The sequence below is a fragment of the Schistocerca americana genome, unplaced genomic scaffold, assembly GCF_021461395.2.
Source record: "Schistocerca americana isolate TAMUIC-IGC-003095 unplaced genomic scaffold, iqSchAmer2.1 HiC_scaffold_813, whole genome shotgun sequence".
In the NCBI taxonomy this organism is placed as follows: Eukaryota; Metazoa; Arthropoda; class Insecta; order Orthoptera; family Acrididae; genus Schistocerca; species Schistocerca americana.
In genome coordinates this window covers 47,824-58,718 of record NW_025726581.1, presented here as the reverse complement: position 1 = coordinate 58,718, position 10,895 = coordinate 47,824, and the positions used below count along the sequence as shown (strand labels likewise).

The following is a 10,895-nucleotide window of genomic DNA, read 5'->3' as shown; positions in this document are numbered from 1 at the left end:
GCATTTGACGAAAGCACTTCCTTCCGCAACAGCCAGCTCCTCGAGGACGGCGCGGGGGGCGCGCCCGGCGTCCCAGCGGAGCGACGGCCGAATTAGCGGGCGCACCGCCGCGTGTGTGAGACGCACTGCTGCTCGTTGCACGTCCTGTCATTCGCTGGGCGCGTGCAGCCTTCGACACTAGCGGAGGACGCATCTTGTCCCTGGTGTCCAGCGGAGGGCCTGTGCGGGGTGTGGCAGTGTCGTGCTGGAGGGCGCCACTGGTAGGCGATGTGGGCTTCCTCGCCCCGCCTCACACCAGGTGTCTGCGTAGTTCGCAGTGCGTTCGCACCATTCCTATCCCTGTCCCCGTCCCGACTTGTCCCGACTTTGCTCGACTGCCGCTCGCTGCCGCTCGGGTCGTGGCCCATATGACAGTACAAGCACGACAAAACATCTGCGAGACGGCCGTGGGCCCTAACGGGCGTGTCCGAGACGCCGTTTGCGGCGGGTAGGGCAGCGCCGTGCCGTGGAAAGGTGCGAAAACAGGGACGCAGGACACAGGAGGGTCGCCAAAGCATCCATCTCTTCTAGCGACGAAAGAGAAATTTTTGTTTACAAATCTGCAGCCGTACAATGCAACAAAACAATAAGCCCTGACGTATTTCAGAACGTATCTGTCGGTTCGTACTGTTTTGTTATCTCCAGAGACTCTTTGGAAATCTTCCTTGGCACATTCTTCTTCGAGCTGAGGCCATTAATATCGTATCTTACGTTTATTACAGTCGTTTATTTTCAATTTTTTTTTTTTTTGTTGTTGGAACTTTGCACTGCTACGAAACAGTAGGAGGCCCTGGCTTATTTCAGATCACATCTGTCAATTCGTAGTGTTTCGTTATTGTCAAGGATTTCTTGGCACGTTTAAATTGCTGATGGAAGCATCTTTGTCACAACGGAAAGGTAGTATGAAAAGAGGGCTGGCAGGGGTAGCGATGCAAAAAAGGGGAAAATGTAAGGGAGCCAACAGCACTTTTTTTTATTGGCTGCCAGGGGTAGCGACATAATAACAAAAAAAAAAAGGGAGCCAACAGCACCCGGGTTTCCCAGGCGGTCACCCCTCCAAGTACTAACCGGGCCCAATGATGCTTAACTTCGGTGATCGGACGAGAACCGGTGCAATCATCATGGTATGGCCGTTGGCAATCATGTAATGTAGGAGCACGGCAGAATTCGCGTTCGGCTTCTCTCCCAATACACAAAATGTTAGTTTTCCGCCGCATTTGACGAAAGCAAGCACTTCCTTCCGCAACAGCCAGCTCCTCGAGGACGGCGCGGGGGGCGCGCCCGGCGTCCCAGCGGAGCGACGGCCGAATTAGCGGGCGCACCGCCGCGTGTGTGAGACGCACTGCTGCTCGTTGCACGTCCTGTCATTCGCTGGCGCGTGCAGCCTTCGACACTAGCGGAGGACGCATCTTGTCCCTGGTGTCCAGCGGAGGGCCTGTGCGGGGTGTGGCAGTGTCGTGCTGGAGGGCGCCACTGGTAGCGATGTGGGCTTCCTCGCCCCGCCTCACACCAGGTGTCTGCGTAGTTCGCAGTGCGTTCGCACCATTCCTATCCCTGTCCCCGTCCCGACTTGTCCCGACTTTGCTCGACTGCCGCTCGCTGCCGCTCGGGTCGTGGCCCATATGACAGTACAAGCACGACAAACATCTGCGAGACGGCCGTGGGCCTAACGGGCGTGTCCGAGACGCCGTTTGCGGCGGGTAGGGCAGCGCCGTGCCGTGGAAAGGTGCGAAAACAGGGACGCAGGACACAGGAGGGTCGCCAAAGCATCCATCTCTTCTAGCGACGAAAGAGAAATTTTTGTTTACAAATCTGCAGCCGTACAATGCAACAAAACAATAAGCCCTGACGTATTTCAGAACGTATCTGTCGGTTCGTACTGTTTTGTTATCTCCAGAGACTCTTTGGAAATCTTCCTTGGCACATTCTTCTTCGAGCTGAGGCCATTAATATCGTATCTTACGTTTATTACAGTCGTTTATTTTCAATTTTTTTTTTTTTTGTTGTTGGAACTTTGCACTGCTACGAAACAGTAGGAGGCCCTGGCTTATTTCAGATCACATCTGTCAATTCGTAGTGTTTCGTTATTGTCAAGGATTTCTTGGCACGTTTAAATTGCTGAAGGAAGCATCTTTGTCACAACGGAAAGGTAGTATGAAAAGAGGGCTGGCAGGGGTAGCGATGCAAAAAGGGGAAAATGTAAGGGAGCCAACAGCACTTTTTTTTATTGGGCTGCCAGGGGTAGCGACATAATAACAAAAAAAAAAAGGGAGCCAACAGCACCCGGGTTTCCCAGGCGGTCACCCCTCCAAGTACTAACCGGGCCCAATGATGCTTAACTTCGGTGATCGGACGAGAACCGGTGCAATCATCATGGTATGGCCGTTGGCAATCATGTAATGTAGGAGCACGGCAGAATTCGCGTTCGGCTTCTCTCCCAATACACAAAATGTTAGTTTTCCGCCGCATTTGACGAAAGCACTTCCTTCCGCAACAGCCAGCTCCTCGAGGACGGCGCGGGGGGCGCGCCCGGCGTCCCAGCGGAGCGACGGCCGAATTAGCGGGCGCACCGCCGCGTGTGTGAGACGCACTGCTGCTCGTTGCACGTCCTGTCATTCGCTGGGCGCGTGCAGCCTTCGACACTAGCGGAGGACGCATCTTGTCCCTGGTGTCCAGCGGAGGGCCTGTGCGGGGTGTGGCAGTGTCGTGCTGGAGGGCGCCACTGGTAGCGATGTGGGCTTCCTCGCCCCGCCTCACACCAGGTGTCTGCGTAGTTCGCAGTGCGTTCGCACCATTCCTATCCCTGTCCCCGTCCCGACTTGTCCCGACTTTGCTCGACTGCCGCTCGCTGCCGCTCGGGTCGTGGCCCATATGACAGTACAAGCACGACAAACATCTGCGAGACGGCCGTGGGCCTAACGGGCGTGTCCGAGACGCCGTTTGCGGCGGGTAGGGCAGCGCCGTGCCGTGGAAAGGTGCGAAAACAGGGACGCAGGACACAGGAGGGTCGCCAAAGCATCCATCTCTTCTAGCGACGAAAGAGAAATTTTTGTTTACAAATCTGCAGCCGTACAATGCAACAAAACAATAAGCCCTGACGTATTTCAGAACGTATCTGTCGGTTCGTACTGTTTTGTTATCTCCAGAGACTCTTTGGAAATCTTCCTTGGCACATTCTTCTTCGAGCTGAGGCCATTAATATCGTATCTTACGTTTATTACAGTCGTTTATTTTCAATTTTTTTTTTTTTGTTGTTGGAACTTTGCACTGCTACGAAACAGTAGGAGGCCCTGGCTTATTTCAGATCACATCTGTCAATTCGTAGTGTTTCGTTATTGTCAAGGATTTCTTGGCACGTTTAAATTGCTGAAGGAAGCATCTTTGTCACAACGGAAAGGTAGTATGAAAAGAGGGCTGGCAGGGGTAGCGATGCAAAAAGGGGAAAATGTAAGGGAGCCAACAGCACTTTTTTTTATTGGGCTGCCAGGGGTAGCGACATAATAACAAAAAAAAAAAGGGAGCCAACAGCACCCGGGTTTCCCAGGCGGTCACCCCTCCAAGTACTAACCGGGCCCAATGATGCTTAACTTCGGTGATCGGACGAGAACCGGTGCAATCATCATGGTATGGCCGTTGGCAATCATGTAATGTAGGAGCACGGCAGAATTCGCGTTCGGCTTCTCTCCCAATACACAAAATGTTAGTTTTCCGCCGCATTTGACGAAAGCACTTCCTTCCGCAACAGCCAGCTCCTCGAGGACGGCGCGGGGGGCGCGCCCGGCGTCCCAGCGGAGCGACGGCCGAATTAGCGGGCGCACCGCCGCGTGTGTGAGACGCACTGCTGCTCGTTGCACGTCCTGTCATTCGCTGGGCGCGTGCAGCCTTCGACACTAGCGGAGGACGCATCTTGTCCCTGGTGTCCAGCGGAGGGCCTGTGCGGGGTGTGGCAGTGTCGTGCTGGAGGGCGCCACTGGTAGCGATGTGGGCTTCCTCGCCCCGCCTCACACCAGGTGTCTGCGTAGTTCGCAGTGCGTTCGCACCATTCCTATCCCTGTCCCCGTCCCGACTTGTCCCGACTTTGCTCGACTGCCGCTCGCTGCCGCTCGGGTCGTGGCCCATATGACAGTACAAGCACGACAAACATCTGCGAGACGGCCGTGGGCCTAACGGGCGTGTCCGAGACGCCGTTTGCGGCGGGTAGGGCAGCGCCGTGCCGTGGAAAGGTGCGAAAACAGGGACGCAGGACACAGGAGGGTCGCCAAAGCATCCATCTCTTCTAGCGACGAAAGAGAAATTTTTGTTTACAAATCTGCAGCCGTACAATGCAACAAAACAATAAGCCCTGACGTATTTCAGAACGTATCTGTCGGTTCGTACTGTTTTGTTATCTCCAGAGACTCTTTGGAAATCTTCCTTGGCACATTCTTCTTCGAGCTGAGGCCATTAATATCGTATCTTACGTTTATTACAGTCGTTTATTTTCAATTTTTTTTTTTTTTGTTGTTGGAACTTTGCACTGCTACGAAACAGTAGGAGGCCCTGGCTTATTTCAGATCACATCTGTCAATTCGTAGTGTTTCGTTATTGTCAAGGATTTCTTGGCACGTTTAAATTGCTGAAGGAAGCATCTTTGTCACAACGGAAAGGTAGTATGAAAAGAGGGCTGGCAGGGGTAGCGATGCAAAAAGGGGAAAATGTAAGGGAGCCAACAGCACTTTTTTTTATTGGGCTGCCAGGGGTAGCGACATAATAACAAAAAAAAAAAGGGAGCCAACAGCACCCGGGTTTCCCAGGCGGTCACCCCTCCAAGTACTAACCGGGCCCAATGATGCTTAACTTCGGTGATCGGACGAGAACCGGTGCAATCATCATGGTATGGCCGTTGGCAATCATGTAATGTAGGAGCACGGCAGAATTCGCGTTCGGCTTCTCTCCCAATACACAAAATGTTAGTTTTCCGCCGCATTTGACGAAAGCACTTCCTTCCGCAACAGCCAGCTCCTCGAGGACGGCGCGGGGGGCGCGCCCGGCGTCCCAGCGGAGCGACGGCCGAATTAGCGGGCGCACCGCCGCGTGTGTGAGACGCACTGCTGCTCGTTGCACGTCCTGTCATTCGCTGGGCGCGTGCAGCCTTCGACACTAGCGGAGGACGCATCTTGTCCCTGGTGTCCAGCGGAGGGCCTGTGCGGGGTGTGGCAGTGTCGTGCTGGAGGGCGCCACTGGTAGCGATGTGGGCTTCCTCGCCCCGCCTCACACCAGGTGTCTGCGTAGTTCGCAGTGCGTTCGCACCATTCCTATCCCTGTCCCCGTCCCGACTTGTCCCGACTTTGCTCGACTGCCGCTCGCTGCCGCTCGGGTCGTGGCCCATATGACAGTACAAGCACGACAAACATCTGCGAGACGGCCGTGGGCCTAACGGGCGTGTCCGAGACGCCGTTTGCGGCGGGTAGGGCAGCGCCGTGCCGTGGAAAGGTGCGAAAACAGGGACGCAGGACACAGGAGGGTCGCCAAAGCATCCATCTCTTCTAGCGACGAAAGAGAAATTTTTGTTTACAAATCTGCAGCCGTACAATGCAACAAAACAATAAGCCCTGACGTATTTCAGAACGTATCTGTCGGTTCGTACTGTTTTGTTATCTCCAGAGACTCTTTGGAAATCTTCCTTGGCACATTCTTCTTCGAGCTGAGGCCATTAATATCGTATCTTACGTTTATTACAGTCGTTTATTTTCAATTTTTTTTTTTTTTGTTGTTGGAACTTTGCACTGCTACGAAACAGTAGGAGGCCCTGGCTTATTTCAGATCACATCTGTCAATTCGTAGTGTTTCGTTATTGTCAAGGATTTCTTGGCACGTTTAAATTGCTGAAGGAAGCATCTTTGTCACAACGGAAAGGTAGTATGAAAAGAGGGCTGGCAGGGGTAGCGATGCAAAAAGGGGAAAATGTAAGGGAGCCAACAGCACTTTTTTTTATTGGGCTGCCAGGGGTAGCGACATAATAACAAAAAAAAAAGGGAGCCAACAGCACCCGGGTTTCCCAGGCGGTCACCCCTCCAAGTACTAACCGGGCCCAATGATGCTTAACTTCGGTGATCGGACGAGAACCGGTGCAATCATCATGGTATGGCCGTTGGCAATCATGTAATGTAGGAGCACGGCAGAATTCGCGTTCGGCTTCTCTCCCAATACACAAAATGTTAGTTTTCCGCCGCATTTGACGAAAGCACTTCCTTCCGCAACAGCCAGCTCCTCGAGGACGGCGCGGGGGGCGCGCCCGGCGTCCCAGCGGAGCGACGGCCGAATTAGCGGGCGCACCGCCGCGTGTGTGAGACGCACTGCTGCTCGTTGCACGTCCTGTCATTCGCTGGGCGCGTGCAGCCTTCGACACTAGCGGAGGACGCATCTTGTCCCTGGTGTCCAGCGGAGGGCCTGTGCGGGGTGTGGCAGTGTCGTGCTGGAGGGCGCCACTGGTAGCGATGTGGGCTTCCTCGCCCCGCCTCACACCAGGTGTCTGCGTAGTTCGCAGTGCGTTCGCACCATTCCTATCCCTGTCCCCGTCCCGACTTGTCCCGACTTTGCTCGACTGCCGCTCGCTGCCGCTCGGGTCGTGGCCCATATGACAGTACAAGCACGACAAACATCTGCGAGACGGCCGTGGGCCTAACGGGCGTGTCCGAGACGCCGTTTGCGGCGGGTAGGGCAGCGCCGTGCCGTGGAAAGGTGCGAAAACAGGGACGCAGGACACAGGAGGGTCGCCAAAGCATCCATCTCTTCTAGCGACGAAAGAGAAATTTTTGTTTACAAATCTGCAGCCGTACAATGCAACAAAACAATAAGCCCTGACGTATTTCAGAACGTATCTGTCGGTTCGTACTGTTTTGTTATCTCCAGAGACTCTTTGGAAATCTTCCTTGGCACATTCTTCTTCGAGCTGAGGCCATTAATATCGTATCTTACGTTTATTACAGTCGTTTATTTTCAATTTTTTTTTTTTTTGTTGTTGGAACTTTGCACTGCTACGAAACAGTAGGAGGCCCTGGCTTATTTCAGATCACATCTGTCAATTCGTAGTGTTTCGTTATTGTCAAGGATTTCTTGGCACGTTTAAATTGCTGAAGGAAGCATCTTTGTCACAACGGAAAGGTAGTATGAAAAGAGGGCTGGCAGGGGTAGCGATGCAAAAAGGGGAAAATGTAAGGGAGCCAACAGCACTTTTTTTTATTGGGCTGCCAGGGGTAGCGACATAATAACAAAAAAAAAAGGGAGCCAACAGCACCCGGGTTTCCCAGGCGGTCACCCCTCCAAGTACTAACCGGGCCCAATGATGCTTAACTTCGGTGATCGGACGAGAACCGGTGCAATCATCATGGTATGGCCGTTGGCAATCATGTAATGTAGGAGCACGGCAGAATTCGCGTTCGGCTTCTCTCCCAATACACAAAATGTTAGTTTTCCGCCGCATTTGACGAAAGCACTTCCTTCCGCAACAGCCAGCTCCTCGAGGACGGCGCGGGGGGCGCGCCCGGCGTCCCAGCGGAGCGACGGCCGAATTAGCGGGCGCACCGCCGCGTGTGTGAGACGCACTGCTGCTCGTTGCACGTCCTGTCATTCGCTGGGCGCGTGCAGCCTTCGACACTAGCGGAGGACGCATCTTGTCCCTGGTGTCCAGCGGAGGGCCTGTGCGGGGTGTGGCAGTGTCGTGCTGGAGGGCGCCACTGGTAGCGATGTGGGCTTCCTCGCCCCGCCTCACACCAGGTGTCTGCGTAGTTCGCAGTGCGTTCGCACCATTCCTATCCCTGTCCCCGTCCCGACTTGTCCCGACTTTGCTCGACTGCCGCTCGCTGCCGCTCGGGTCGTGGCCCATATGACAGTACAAGCACGACAAACATCTGCGAGACGGCCGTGGGCCTAACGGGCGTGTCCGAGACGCCGTTTGCGGCGGGTAGGGCAGCGCCGTGCCGTGGAAAGGTGCGAAAACAGGGACGCAGGACACAGGAGGGTCGCCAAAGCATCCATCTCTTCTAGCGACGAAAGAGAAATTTTTGTTTACAAATCTGCAGCCGTACAATGCAACAAAACAATAAGCCCTGACGTATTTCAGAACGTATCTGTCGGTTCGTACTGTTTTGTTATCTCCAGAGACTCTTTGGAAATCTTCCTTGGCACATTCTTCTTCGAGCTGAGGCCATTAATATCGTATCTTACGTTTATTACAGTCGTTTATTTTCAATTTTTTTTTTTTTTGTTGTTGGAACTTTGCACTGCTACGAAACAGTAGGAGGCCCTGGCTTATTTCAGATCACATCTGTCAATTCGTAGTGTTTCGTTATTGTCAAGGATTTCTTGGCACGTTTAAATTGCTGAAGGAAGCATCTTTGTCACAACGGAAAGGTAGTATGAAAAGAGGGCTGGCAGGGGTAGCGATGCAAAAAGGGGAAAATGTAAGGGAGCCAACAGCACTTTTTTTTATTGGGCTGCCAGGGGTAGCGACATAATAACAAAAAAAAAAGGGAGCCAACAGCACCCGGGTTTCCCAGGCGGTCACCCCTCCAAGTACTAACCGGGCCCAATGATGCTTAACTTCGGTGATCGGACGAGAACCGGTGCAATCATCATGGTATGGCCGTTGGCAATCATGTAATGTAGGAGCACGGCAGAATTCGCGTTCGGCTTCTCTCCCAATACACAAAATGTTAGTTTTCCGCCGCATTTGACGAAAGCACTTCCTTCCGCAACAGCCAGCTCCTCGAGGACGGCGCGGGGGGCGCGCCCGGCGTCCCAGCGGAGCGACGGCCGAATTAGCGGGCGCACCGCCGCGTGTGTGAGACGCACTGCTGCTCGTTGCACGTCCTGTCATTCGCTGGGCGCGTGCAGCCTTCGACACTAGCGGAGGACGCATCTTGTCCCTGGTGTCCAGCGGAGGGCCTGTGCGGGGTGTGGCAGTGTCGTGCTGGAGGGCGCCACTGGTAGCGATGTGGGCTTCCTCGCCCCGCCTCACACCAGGTGTCTGCGTAGTTCGCAGTGCGTTCGCACCATTCCTATCCCTGTCCCCGTCCCGACTTGTCCCGACTTTGCTCGACTGCCGCTCGCTGCCGCTCGGGTCGTGGCCCATATGACAGTACAAGCACGACAAACATCTGCGAGACGGCCGTGGGCCTAACGGGCGTGTCCGAGACGCCGTTTGCGGCGGGTAGGGCAGCGCCGTGCCGTGGAAAGGTGCGAAAACAGGGACGCAGGACACAGGAGGGTCGCCAAAGCATCCATCTCTTCTAGCGACGAAAGAGAAATTTTTGTTTACAAATCTGCAGCCGTACAATGCAACAAAACAATAAGCCCTGACGTATTTCAGAACGTATCTGTCGGTTCGTACTGTTTTGTTATCTCCAGAGACTCTTTGGAAATCTTCCTTGGCACATTCTTCTTCGAGCTGAGGCCATTAATATCGTATCTTACGTTTATTACAGTCGTTTATTTTCAATTTTTTTTTTTTTTTGTTGTTGGAACTTTGCACTGCTACGAAACAGTAGGAGGCCCTGGCTTATTTCAGATCACATCTGTCAATTCGTAGTGTTTCGTTATTGTCAAGGATTTCTTGGCACGTTTAAATTGCTGAAGGAAGCATCTTTGTCACAACGGAAAGGTAGTATGAAAAGAGGGCTGGCAGGGGTAGCGATGCAAAAAGGGGAAAATGTAAGGGAGCCAACAGCACTTTTTTTTATTGGGCTGCCAGGGGTAGCGACATAATAACAAAAAAAAAAGGGAGCCAACAGCACCCGGGTTTCCCAGGCGGTCACCCCTCCAAGTACTAACCGGGCCCAATGATGCTTAACTTCGGTGATCGGACGAGAACCGGTGCAATCATCATGGTATGGCCGTTGGCAATCATGTAATGTAGGAGCACGGCAGAATTCGCGTTCGGCTTCTCTCCCAATACACAAAATGTTAGTTTTCCGCCGCATTTGACGAAAGCACTTCCTTCCGCAACAGCCAGCTCCTCGAGGACGGCGCGGGGGGCGCGCCCGGCGTCCCAGCGGAGCGACGGCCGAATTAGCGGGCGCACCGCCGCGTGTGTGAGACGCACTGCTGCTCGTTGCACGTCCTGTCATTCGCTGGGCGCGTGCAGCCTTCGACACTAGCGGAGGACGCATCTTGTCCCTGGTGTCCAGCGGAGGGCCTGTGCGGGGTGTGGCAGTGTCGTGCTGGAGGGCGCCACTGGTAGCGATGTGGGCTTCCTCGCCCCGCCTCACACCAGGTGTCTGCGTAGTTCGCAGTGCGTTCGCACCATTCCTATCCCTGTCCCCGTCCCGACTTGTCCCGACTTTGCTCGACTGCCGCTCGCTGCCGCTCGGGTCGTGGCCCATATGACAGTACAAGCACGACAAACATCTGCGAGACGGCCGTGGGCCTAACGGGCGTGTCCGAGACGCCGTTTGCGGCGGGTAGGGCAGCGCCGTGCCGTGGAAAGGTGCGAAAACAGGGACGCAGGACACAGGAGGGTCGCCAAAGCATCCATCTCTTCTAGCGACGAAAGAGAAATTTTTGTTTACAAATCTGCAGCCGTACAATGCAACAAAACAATAAGCCCTGACGTATTTCAGAACGTATCTGTCGGTTCGTACTGTTTTGTTATCTCCAGAGACTCTTTGGAAATCTTCCTTGGCACATTCTTCTTCGAGCTGAGGCCATTAATATCGTATCTTACGTTTATTACAGTCGTTTATTTTCAATTTTTTTTTTTTTTGTTGTTGGAACTTTGCACTGCTACGAAACAGTAGGAGGCCCTGGCTTATTTCAGATCACATCTGTCAATTCGTAGTGTTTCGTTATTGTCAAGGATTTCTTGGCACGTTTAAATT

At 53.7% G+C, this 10,895-nt stretch overlaps 8 non-coding genes across 8 annotated transcripts; all 8 read right to left on the bottom strand.

Annotated features, from left to right (window-relative positions):
* Positions 1 to 1,058: 1,058 nt before the first annotated feature.
* Positions 1,059 to 1,177, bottom strand: LOC124591220. The gene has a single exon (XR_006977050.1). It is a non-coding gene; the product is annotated as a 5S ribosomal RNA (ribosomal RNA).
* A 1,133-nt stretch (positions 1,178 to 2,310) lies between these two features.
* On the bottom strand, positions 2,311 to 2,429 carry LOC124591217. The gene has a single exon (XR_006977048.1). It is a non-coding gene; the product is annotated as a 5S ribosomal RNA (ribosomal RNA).
* A 1,129-nt stretch (positions 2,430 to 3,558) lies between these two features.
* On the bottom strand, positions 3,559 to 3,677 carry LOC124591216. Its single transcript, XR_006977047.1, has one exon. It is a non-coding gene; the product is annotated as a 5S ribosomal RNA (ribosomal RNA).
* A 1,130-nt stretch (positions 3,678 to 4,807) lies between these two features.
* On the bottom strand, positions 4,808 to 4,926 carry LOC124591215. Its single transcript, XR_006977046.1, has one exon. It is a non-coding gene; the product is annotated as a 5S ribosomal RNA (ribosomal RNA).
* Positions 4,927 to 6,055: 1,129 nt separating this feature from the next.
* On the bottom strand, positions 6,056 to 6,174 carry LOC124591214. Its single transcript, XR_006977045.1, has one exon. It is a non-coding gene; the product is annotated as a 5S ribosomal RNA (ribosomal RNA).
* Positions 6,175 to 7,303: 1,129 nt separating this feature from the next.
* On the bottom strand, positions 7,304 to 7,422 carry LOC124591213. Its single transcript, XR_006977044.1, has one exon. It is a non-coding gene; the product is annotated as a 5S ribosomal RNA (ribosomal RNA).
* Positions 7,423 to 8,551: 1,129 nt separating this feature from the next.
* On the bottom strand, positions 8,552 to 8,670 carry LOC124591212. The gene has a single exon (XR_006977043.1). It is a non-coding gene; the product is annotated as a 5S ribosomal RNA (ribosomal RNA).
* Positions 8,671 to 9,800: 1,130 nt separating this feature from the next.
* LOC124591211 lies at positions 9,801 to 9,919 on the bottom strand. Its single transcript, XR_006977042.1, has one exon. It is a non-coding gene; the product is annotated as a 5S ribosomal RNA (ribosomal RNA).
* Positions 9,920 to 10,895: the final 976 nt, after the last annotated feature.